This window comes from Lycium barbarum, chromosome 1 (genome assembly GCF_019175385.1).
Source record: "Lycium barbarum isolate Lr01 chromosome 1, ASM1917538v2, whole genome shotgun sequence".
Taxonomy (NCBI): domain Eukaryota; kingdom Viridiplantae; phylum Streptophyta; class Magnoliopsida; order Solanales; family Solanaceae; genus Lycium; species Lycium barbarum.
Window position 1 is genome coordinate 68,475,468 of NC_083337.1, and position 9,814 is coordinate 68,485,281.

Consider the following 9,814-nt stretch of genomic DNA (forward strand, 5'->3'; position numbering starts at 1 on the left):
CCCTAGCCGCCTCTCCCTTTCTTCTTTTGCTAAACGACCCCCAGTGTCTGTAAATGAAAATGGGGGGAAGGAGTATATTACCCCCCCCCCCCAATCCATTATTGGACCGGGTCTGGTCCATATTGGACTGGGCCTGGTCCGTTTTTATTTAAAATACGATTGGGCCCTTAACATATATACATATATGTATACACCATGTATATTTGTATATACGGTGTGTGTATATATATATATATATATATATATATATGTATGTATGGAGGGTCGAGGATAAATATCCCAAATAAAAAAACAAATTATTAGGGTATTAGAACCTAATCTATTTAAAACATGACTCATTAAAATCATTTTGCAGATACTGGTCTTAAATTAATTAACCAGATAATTTACCAATTAAGCAACTACGCAAACACATACAGAATCAAGGTTTAAGGGGTAAAATGGTCAATTCTTTTAATTACTCAAAGTGCTTTGGACAATAAAAATGGAATAAATTACTCATTAATCTAATTTTTCTTGATTTAATCAATTAAGTAAATAATTATTCAAACTGGTTTTCCCTTTGATTAATTTCAATAAAAATATTCCTTAAATGTCATAAAAATCCTAAGTTATTTGTACAAAATTTAAAAATATCCTAAAGATTTCCTTATCAATTTAAAGGGGCGAAAGATTATCTCAAATAATTTCATGAAAAATTACCTAGACCCTTTAGGGTGTGCAGGTGATTTTATTTATTGTCCAAGGACTCCAAGCACTTAAAATAAATTACGGGAGGTCAAAAATTAGGTGTCAACACCGGGCATAAGGATACTCTCTCTCACCGTATAGGCTGGGCATATGGATGCTCTCTCCGACTGTATAGGCCGGGCATAAGGATACTCTCTCAGACTGTATAGGCCAGGCATATGGATACTCTCTCAAACCGTATAGGCCAGGCATAAGGGTACTCTTTCTAGCCATATAGACGACGCATCAATCTAAATATATGTGTGTATAATCTATGCATATCTTGTATATTAGTAGAAACGTACAATAGTATATATGATCTGCTATCTCACTATCAACATGGAGTAAGCATAGGGTGGATAGGAACTCTCTCATCAAGACATAATAGAATATACGGGAGGTGTAGCATCTATAGTTATAAGAACTCTACGATATATGCTTCTCTTATACGATTCGTCTAACTCTCTCTTATTATGGATTCATGCCAATGAAAGAATGGATAGCCATTACATACCTCTTGCCGTCTTTACAAACATGACAACAAACTCAATTCGAATAGAACTTCGACCTATAACAATGACAATACGTCCATCAACTTAGAGAATACTAGTATATGATGTATATCGAATGATAACTCGTTTCTATAAAGAATCAAGCAGCATTTCCCTGACTTTTATCATTTCCCACAACTCAACATCAAGAACCACAACATTAACAACAACATACACAAGCTATATTCTTAGAATTCTAGCCATAACAACTCAAGAACACACTCCAAATCAGTCCACAATACGATCAAGAGTTCTAGCAAGATTTATAACTCTCCTTCCACAATTTCTTCATCAAACAAGTTGATTAAAGCCTAAACAAACTCAATTTCACGCAGAAGAGATGAAGCCTTACCTCAAACAACAAGCACAACTTCAAACTTCAGATTTCTTCTGTTATATCCCGCATTTTGTGCATTCGGATAATTTAAGATGATTGCAGGAAGTTAAGAGCAAGCCTATATTTTTTATTTTCGTTTGGCACATAAGTTGCTTAAGAAATTTTTTGATGTGGAAATGTTAAGAAAGGTTAGGGGTAAAAAGGGAAATTCGCAAGATAACTCGTAGAAATACGGAGGAAGGGTAAGGGAAAATTTGGAATTTGGAGAATAATTTTTCATGAATTACAAAAAAATAAAAAAATAAATAATGGACTTGAACCAAAAGGGGCCTAAGTGGCCGTCCATGGGGATTGGGCCAAGCCCACATGGGGGATTAATATAAGTGTATAAAGATGAATAATTGGGTCATATTTATCATCTTCATATTTAGAACCTTCAAGAGACTTGAAGAAAGACCAAACATAAAGGGGCATTCGGCCATCATACAAAAAAATTGGAGCTTTCAACTTTGATTCAAAAAAATAATTTCTTCTAGTATTCCTACTAATTCAAGGGTCCTCTTTAACGTGGTATAATTATTGAAGCAAGAAAAACATCTATTCTTGCAAAAGGCAATTTTAGTCAAGAGAGAAGATAAGTGGAAAAGGTAAGAATTCAATCTCCTTTTTCATGTTATGGATGCTTGTGTATGTTGTAGTATGTAGAAATGAATGAAATTCGTGAAAATATGGATGTTAGGTGTGGCCGTGTATATGTATGTGTGTGGCCGTGTGTGTTGTGTAAGATTAAGGGGAATTTTGCTTAGTATTTTGGTTGTTGTTGTTATGGATTCCATGTTGATAATGAAAGTTTAATGATCCTAGTGAAGTTGTAATGGTTGGAGACTTGTTTTAGAAGTTAATGTGAATTGAATATAGTGTTCTTGTATTTATGGAAGATAATGTTGTTAGTGTGAATTGTTGGTGTAATTCGTGAAGTTGAAAGAAAGAAATGTGTTGTCATTGTTCTTGTTGAGTTTGGAAGATCCCGGGTAGTGTGTTGGTTTGGCCGTTTGAAATGTCGAACGGATTGGTTGAAGTATTCTTGAACATTGTTTAAATGGTTGCGGATTGGTATTTGAATATGTAAACAATTATGAATTGAACATAAGTGAAATATCGTTGAAGTTTGTAGAAAGAATGTTGCTAACGTTAGAACGCGTTTTGAATTGATTGTTGATATTGTTAGAATGACTGTTGGTATTGTTGTCGATAATTTGGCCGAGTTAAATTCTCGGATTTGTTGTTGTATGTTTAGCCGAGTTGAATTCTCGGGGATGTTGCATTTACAGGGGAAATGCTGCCGAAATTTCTGTAGATTAAGTGTTGGTTTATAATTGGATTCTAAGTGTTTATGGCTAATGATTGGCATATATGAATATTGTTGTAGATCTTGTGAAGCGAAAGACTTAAGTTCGGATTAGCGTAGAAAGCGGGCAAGGTATGTAAGGCTTACCTTTCTTTCTTTGGCATGATCTTTATAAAATGAACAAATGACGTATATGTACGATTCTAAAGAAATTCCTGCTCTTAGAGCCACTAGGATGGCTAACGTTCTTGATTTCCATAAGCTACTTTATATGATTTTGATACGTAATTATGATGTCCGAAGGTATACTATGTGATATGTTTCCGAATGATATTCGAAAGGTAATCGATATGACTAAAGTCTTGATTTTCTTTCCAAATGCTAGCACATTCGACTAGTCCATCAAGTCTTTGATATACTTTGATATGTACATATGAATCCAAAAGTTATATTTGATTTGATCTATGCGATATCCGAAAGATACTTGATATGATTATTGCTTCGATTTTCCAAAAATGGCTCCTGAAATGCTCGTAGGAGGTTCTGTACTTCAAACGCTCATAACTTCCTTCTACTAACTCAGAATGACCCGAAACTTGTTTCTGAGCCTTCAGATGTCGGTAAGTATACTAGTCTATCGAGTCTTGATTTATGTGCATATGGTTTCACATTATTCTGTTCATGCAAGCCTCAATTTGGATTTCACTGAGCCCGGGCCAGGACATGTTTTCGTGCGCACTCCTCTGCATTATTCACCGAGTCCCTCTCACTTGCGGGCCGGGACACGTTATATGCATATGATGATGTAATGATATGGGGATGGCGGCCAGGATGGCATATGATGATCTTATTCACCGAGACCCGCAATAGAGGGCCGGGACACGTTATGTATATATGGTATATGATTCTGACATGCATGATTCTATCCACCGAGTCCCTTAATAAAGGGTCGGGACACGTTATATGTATACATGATACATGATGTTGACATACATGATTCTATCCACCGAGTCCCTCATTAAAGGGCCGGCACACGTTATATGTACATATGGTATATGATGTTGATACGCATGATCTCATTCACCGAGTCCCTCGCTAAAGGGCCGGGACACGTTATATATATGTATATATATGTATATGTGTATGATTCATGATTTGAAATATACTACTTCCTTACATAAAGGAAACACATTGATAATTTTACACAGTCATACTGGTTCTGGAGAGTTTCTATTTTTGGCTATGATCCCCTGTACTGTACTTCATGCCTTACATACTCGGTACATTTTCCGTACTGACCCCCTCATCTTCGGGGGTTGCGTTTCATGCCCGTAGGTACAGACGTTTACATGAGTGACCCGACAGCTTAGGCCATCTTTCTGCTGCTTGGAGTGCTCCCTTGTTCTGGAGCCCACATTTGATACAGACTCTTTCATTGTACATGTGTATGTATATATTCAGGGGTACGGCGGGGCCCTGTCCCGTCATATGATTCTGTTATGTTTGTTAGAGGCCTGTAGACATATATGTGGGTCATGGGTCGTTATTGTTCGGTTATGTCTTTGATTTGCGTCTAAGCGGTCCTATTTGCTATGACAGCCTTAACGGCTTGTATGTATATATACTTATGTATATGCATTGGACGACATGTTCTACGAAAGCCTTGACGGCTCCTATATGATGTGATTGATATGTGCGACCGTTTAAGATGGCATCTGCCCTTAATATCTATAATAATTAGTATATGTTGGATATGGATAAGTCGTTGATATGCTGATTTGGTAAGTAAGTGTGTATGGGTGTCCAGCTCGGGCACTAGTCGCGGCCTACGGGGTTGGGTCGTGACATCTTCACCTTGAAGGAAACTCCTACTCCACCACAAGAAGATTAACTCAACTCTAATAAGGTTCCCTAGCTTCTTGGTGTATTAATCACCTTGATTCACCTTAGGATTTAGTCTAACTTAGGAAGATGGTTAGGGAGCATATAGGATCAATATTTGGGTGAATTGATTTAACAAATGAAGCCACAAAATAAATACATCAAAAATACAACTCAACCGCCTCAATGTACCTGCCAAGTGTACGGGACGTACATTGGACCATATCTAGCATAGGAAATTCTCAAGGTTCTGCTTAAGACATACTGTCACGACCCAAACCGAAGGGCTACGACGGGCACCTAGACCTTACGTGCCGAGTACCGCTAAACGTCCTTTCATAAAATAACCATTGTCACGACCCGACTAAGGGCCATGACGAGTACCCGGGGCTAACCACCGAGCACCGCTCGTACTACTATTCATCATACTCATCCTGTGCTCATTCATTAATCTCATGCTTCTGATCATGGGAAACCATTTTCACTTTGAAACATAATTACTTTTATATACATAAGCCCCTTGGGCTATCAAAAGAATATACATATACAAATTGGAAATCGTGAAACTATACTACCTACACATACGTATCTATGAGCCTCTACTAGAGTACTAGACATATGGACGGGACAGGACCCCGTCGTTCCCAAAACATATTTATACACATAAAATAGTAAATCAGTGGCACCTCCGGAATAATGGAGTGCTCTCAAAATATTTTGATAGCTCCTACGAGTCTGGATCACCTCCCTGTCTACCTGTGGGCATGAACACAGCGTCCAAAGAAAAGGACGTCAGTACGAGCATTGTACCGAGTATGCAAGGCTTAAATAAAATGAGCATAAAAAAGAAATCATGAAACATAAGGTGAAAACATAACCTGCTTAGCCTTTAACAGTAAATGCATTTTAAACATATCACATACATCGACCTATCACATATATAATCCTCATTTACCCGCGTCCGGGTACCATCATACGCCGCCCACTAGTGGTGTCATGTCCGGCCCTCTAGGCACGGTGTAATCATAAGCAACCCGCATTAGCGGTGACATGTCCGGCCATCTAGGCACGGTGGAATCATATGCAGCCCGCCTTCACGGTGACATGTCCGGCCATCTAGGCACGGTGGAATCGTATCATCGCATACATCTCATAAACTCATCATAAAACATACATTAGAGTCCCAAGATAATCTATAACCATATCGAGGTGACGTAAGGTCTAGAACCCCCGATTCTATTATAGGAAAATCATAATCATCATACCTCACCTTGAAGGAACTAGTATCATAAGGTGGGTCTAGCAATAATAATTAACGTCATATCCTAGGCTTTAGAATCTCTAGACTTAGGCTTCTCATTACCATTATCTAATTCAAAACGCATCTCTTATTCTTTGTCTCAGAAGGAGCTCTATATAACGTTGACTCTTATTTTCCGGAATGTAAGAAAGTCATAGAAAGAAAAGGGAATTCATTTCATGAGAATCATGCCTTAGAAGGAAGGGACTATCCTTACATACCTTTTCGTTTGGATACTCTATCACTTGAACGTTCTCTTCCAATGCTCACGTCTCTACCTTCAAGAGAGTTCATATTAACATTAGCTAATCGATCATGAACATACTTAACTAAGGCTAGAGAAAATTGGGCAGTATTTCCTTTGTTTATACAACTTTCTCCATATCATATATCAACTCCCAAACGTCTATAATAACATTCACAATATCCTAAGCAATAATCTCCGTTCATTTACATTATCCACATTTCCCAATTTCATTTTAAGTCATCCATAATCATGGTCATAGTGCACTACTACATTTACTCACATATAATGTTTATCCCATGTTCTCAATGTCATTTGTAACAAGATTCTATTCATAATACATCAAGAGTCATGATTTAGGTCAACTATCATTCAAGAATACCATTGATTCTACATTTAAGCTCCATATTCTATGTTCTTCCATAATCCATGTCTTTCAACCCCTCAATACCTTCAATGATAAGAAATAAATATAAAACTCACCTTAAGCACTTGAGAACAAGCCTTGAGTCACTCTACTCCATTAGAATGGAATCCTTCACTTGCATGCCAAAGAAATTCTTACTCTCCACAAACCTTAATAGGCTTCATAGTATATGAATCTCTTAAATCTTGGCTTTTGCTCTTGATTTCTTGATATAGATTGTTGTAGAAATAGAGAGAGAGAGAGAGAGAGAGAGAGAGTTTTAGAGGGTTCTAAAGAGATATAGGGTCTGTTCTTGGGAGAAATAATGAACTAAAACGTGGGAGCTTATATTTATAATCAGGGCTAGAAGCTTCCAGATCCGCGGGTCGACGAGCAGGGTCGACGACTCGTCGACGTGTCGACGGTCCGTCTACACACGCCGTCAATCCTCCACCTGAGATGTCTGATTGCGGAACCTCGTCGACGGTGCCAGGCGACGGCTCGTCGAAGTGTCGACGGTCCGTCCCTTGGGCCGTCGACATTGACTGGTTTCAGCAGTTTCCTGAACTGCTTCGTTTTGTTCCGATTCGATTCGTTTCACTTCCAATTCCCTCGAAATGTCAAGAATACATACTTATACACCTGTACACATACCAAGCAAAATATCCCATGACCAAAACTCTGGTGCGGACTACCGTACCGAAGGTATACACCACCAATAAGCCGAAATCTCCTTGAAATAAAATGGGAGGTGTAACAACCATAAACCAAGTGGGATCACGAGGGTCATCAGATGACAACCTACTAATTCATGAAGGAAATATACTAAAAAGGGACGAGCCCGAAAGGACATACATATATAACCATTTTGGACATAACTGTACGAGCCGACAATGCCGTCATAGACACCTATACATCAAAATATAGGCTAAGAGGGCCTTATAACATCCAACTATACCATAATTGTCTACAAACCTCTACTAGAGTACATGACCTAATAAGGTCGGGACAGGGCCCCGCCATACCCATATGTACAACTAAAATACCATACCAAGACACGACAGCAACTCCGAGACAAGTGGAATTCCCAGTATCAGCTGAAAAGCAACCTACTGATGCAGACCGTCACCCAGGCATGAAACACAGCGTCCCCCAAGCAAGAGGGGCGTCAGTACGAACAAAGTACTGAGTATGTAAGGCATGAAAGTAACATAAAGAAAACATGAGAGCAAGATAAGGTTAGAGTAAAACTTGTATATCTGAATTGCCTCTGAGGGCCATGATATTCATAAGTGTTGTATATATGCGTACATAACGCCTGTTCATACATATATATATATATATATATATATGTGTGTGTGTGTGTGTGTGTGTGTTTGTGTATAACACCTGTCAAGCCTCTGCGGACATCATCATCCTAAACACTGATCAGTGGTGCGTATATAATGCCTGTCATACATATATATACGCGAATATAATGCCTGACAAGCCTCTGTGGGCAATCATCGTCATAATATCATATGTGTATATAATGCATAAGTAGATATAATACATTCTGAGTCTGTCGGAGTGACCTAAGGTCGTTACACCTCCAAACATCTTTATGAGATAGCATTTTCATCAACATGTAACTCTATGAAGCATACTAAATCTGGAGAAGAGCTTGTTAAGAACAATATTACTAGAACATGAATCAACATAAACATCTCTAGCTGCTAAGAATGGAATCATTATGGAGTAGCGTTACATTTATGTTTCGTTCATATGGATCATGCCAAAAGAAGGAAATTTAGCCTTAACATAACTCAAGTCGTCAACACAATCCCATAACGAATCTGTCGAACTAGTACTCTAATCCTATAACAAGGAAGGTGTTTACAAACTTAGATGGTACTGGTATATCACGCATATCAAACGATAAATTGATTCTAAAGAGAAATGGGTAGTATTTCCCCTATTTCTTAATCACCACAACACATTCAACAACTAACAATCAACAAATCAACCTCATATTATACTATTTTAATCTCATATCAACAACATTTAGAAATATACAATAAAACAGATACCTTCGTATACGACACCTATACACCTCTTTCTTTCAAATACACCAAGTATAAAACCCTCAACACAATATCAACATCAACTACTATCTATACAACAAGAATATAACTCAAAAACACATTAACAACATGGCTCAAAAGAAATTACAACTCAACATCGTATTTGAACATTCCCTCCAACTACTTTCCCTCCAAACCTAGTATAACCATGACATAAATTCATAAATATGGAAATAAGATGAATTCTTACCTCAAGAACTCAAGAACATAGCAATTCCAAGATTACATCACCTTGAAGCTACTACAAAGAGGAGAAACAAGCTTCAACAAAACTTCGGAAACTTTTGGCACTTGATTCTCACTTTAATTCCTTAACTCGACTTGGGGGTTGATTACATATGTTGGAGAGGGTTTCTAGCAGTGTTAGGGGTCTGGGGAAATGAAGAAAATGAGATAAAATGAGGGAAGTACGAATTATTTACTAAAAAGGGACTGCCACCAACTTAAATTTACTATCCCATTATACGGATCGTGAATAATTTACGGTCCGTATAATTGGACTGTAAATTATCAACAGTGGCTCACTCCCACTATTATGAAAATACGGTGGGGGTAAAACCAGATATATGGCCCGTAAAATCCAACCGTAGATCCCAACTTTTGTCGAAATGCATTCTCGTCGATTCGTTTAAACTCTAATCCTTCCAATACATGCTAAGCATGAACTTAAACCCTTGTATATTCACAATGAACACGTCTAATCTTATAAAACCTCAAAGATAATTCCGCTCTCTAAATCTATAACAATCAACTCACGAAGAAACATAACATACAAAAGTACGAGGTATAACACATACGGTGGGGCTCCCTAGAAGTACGTTCCGTACATCCTGTCTAACACTTCAACTCCCGATGAAATGCTTTCTCTTCGATTCGCTTAACCTTTAAACCTTCT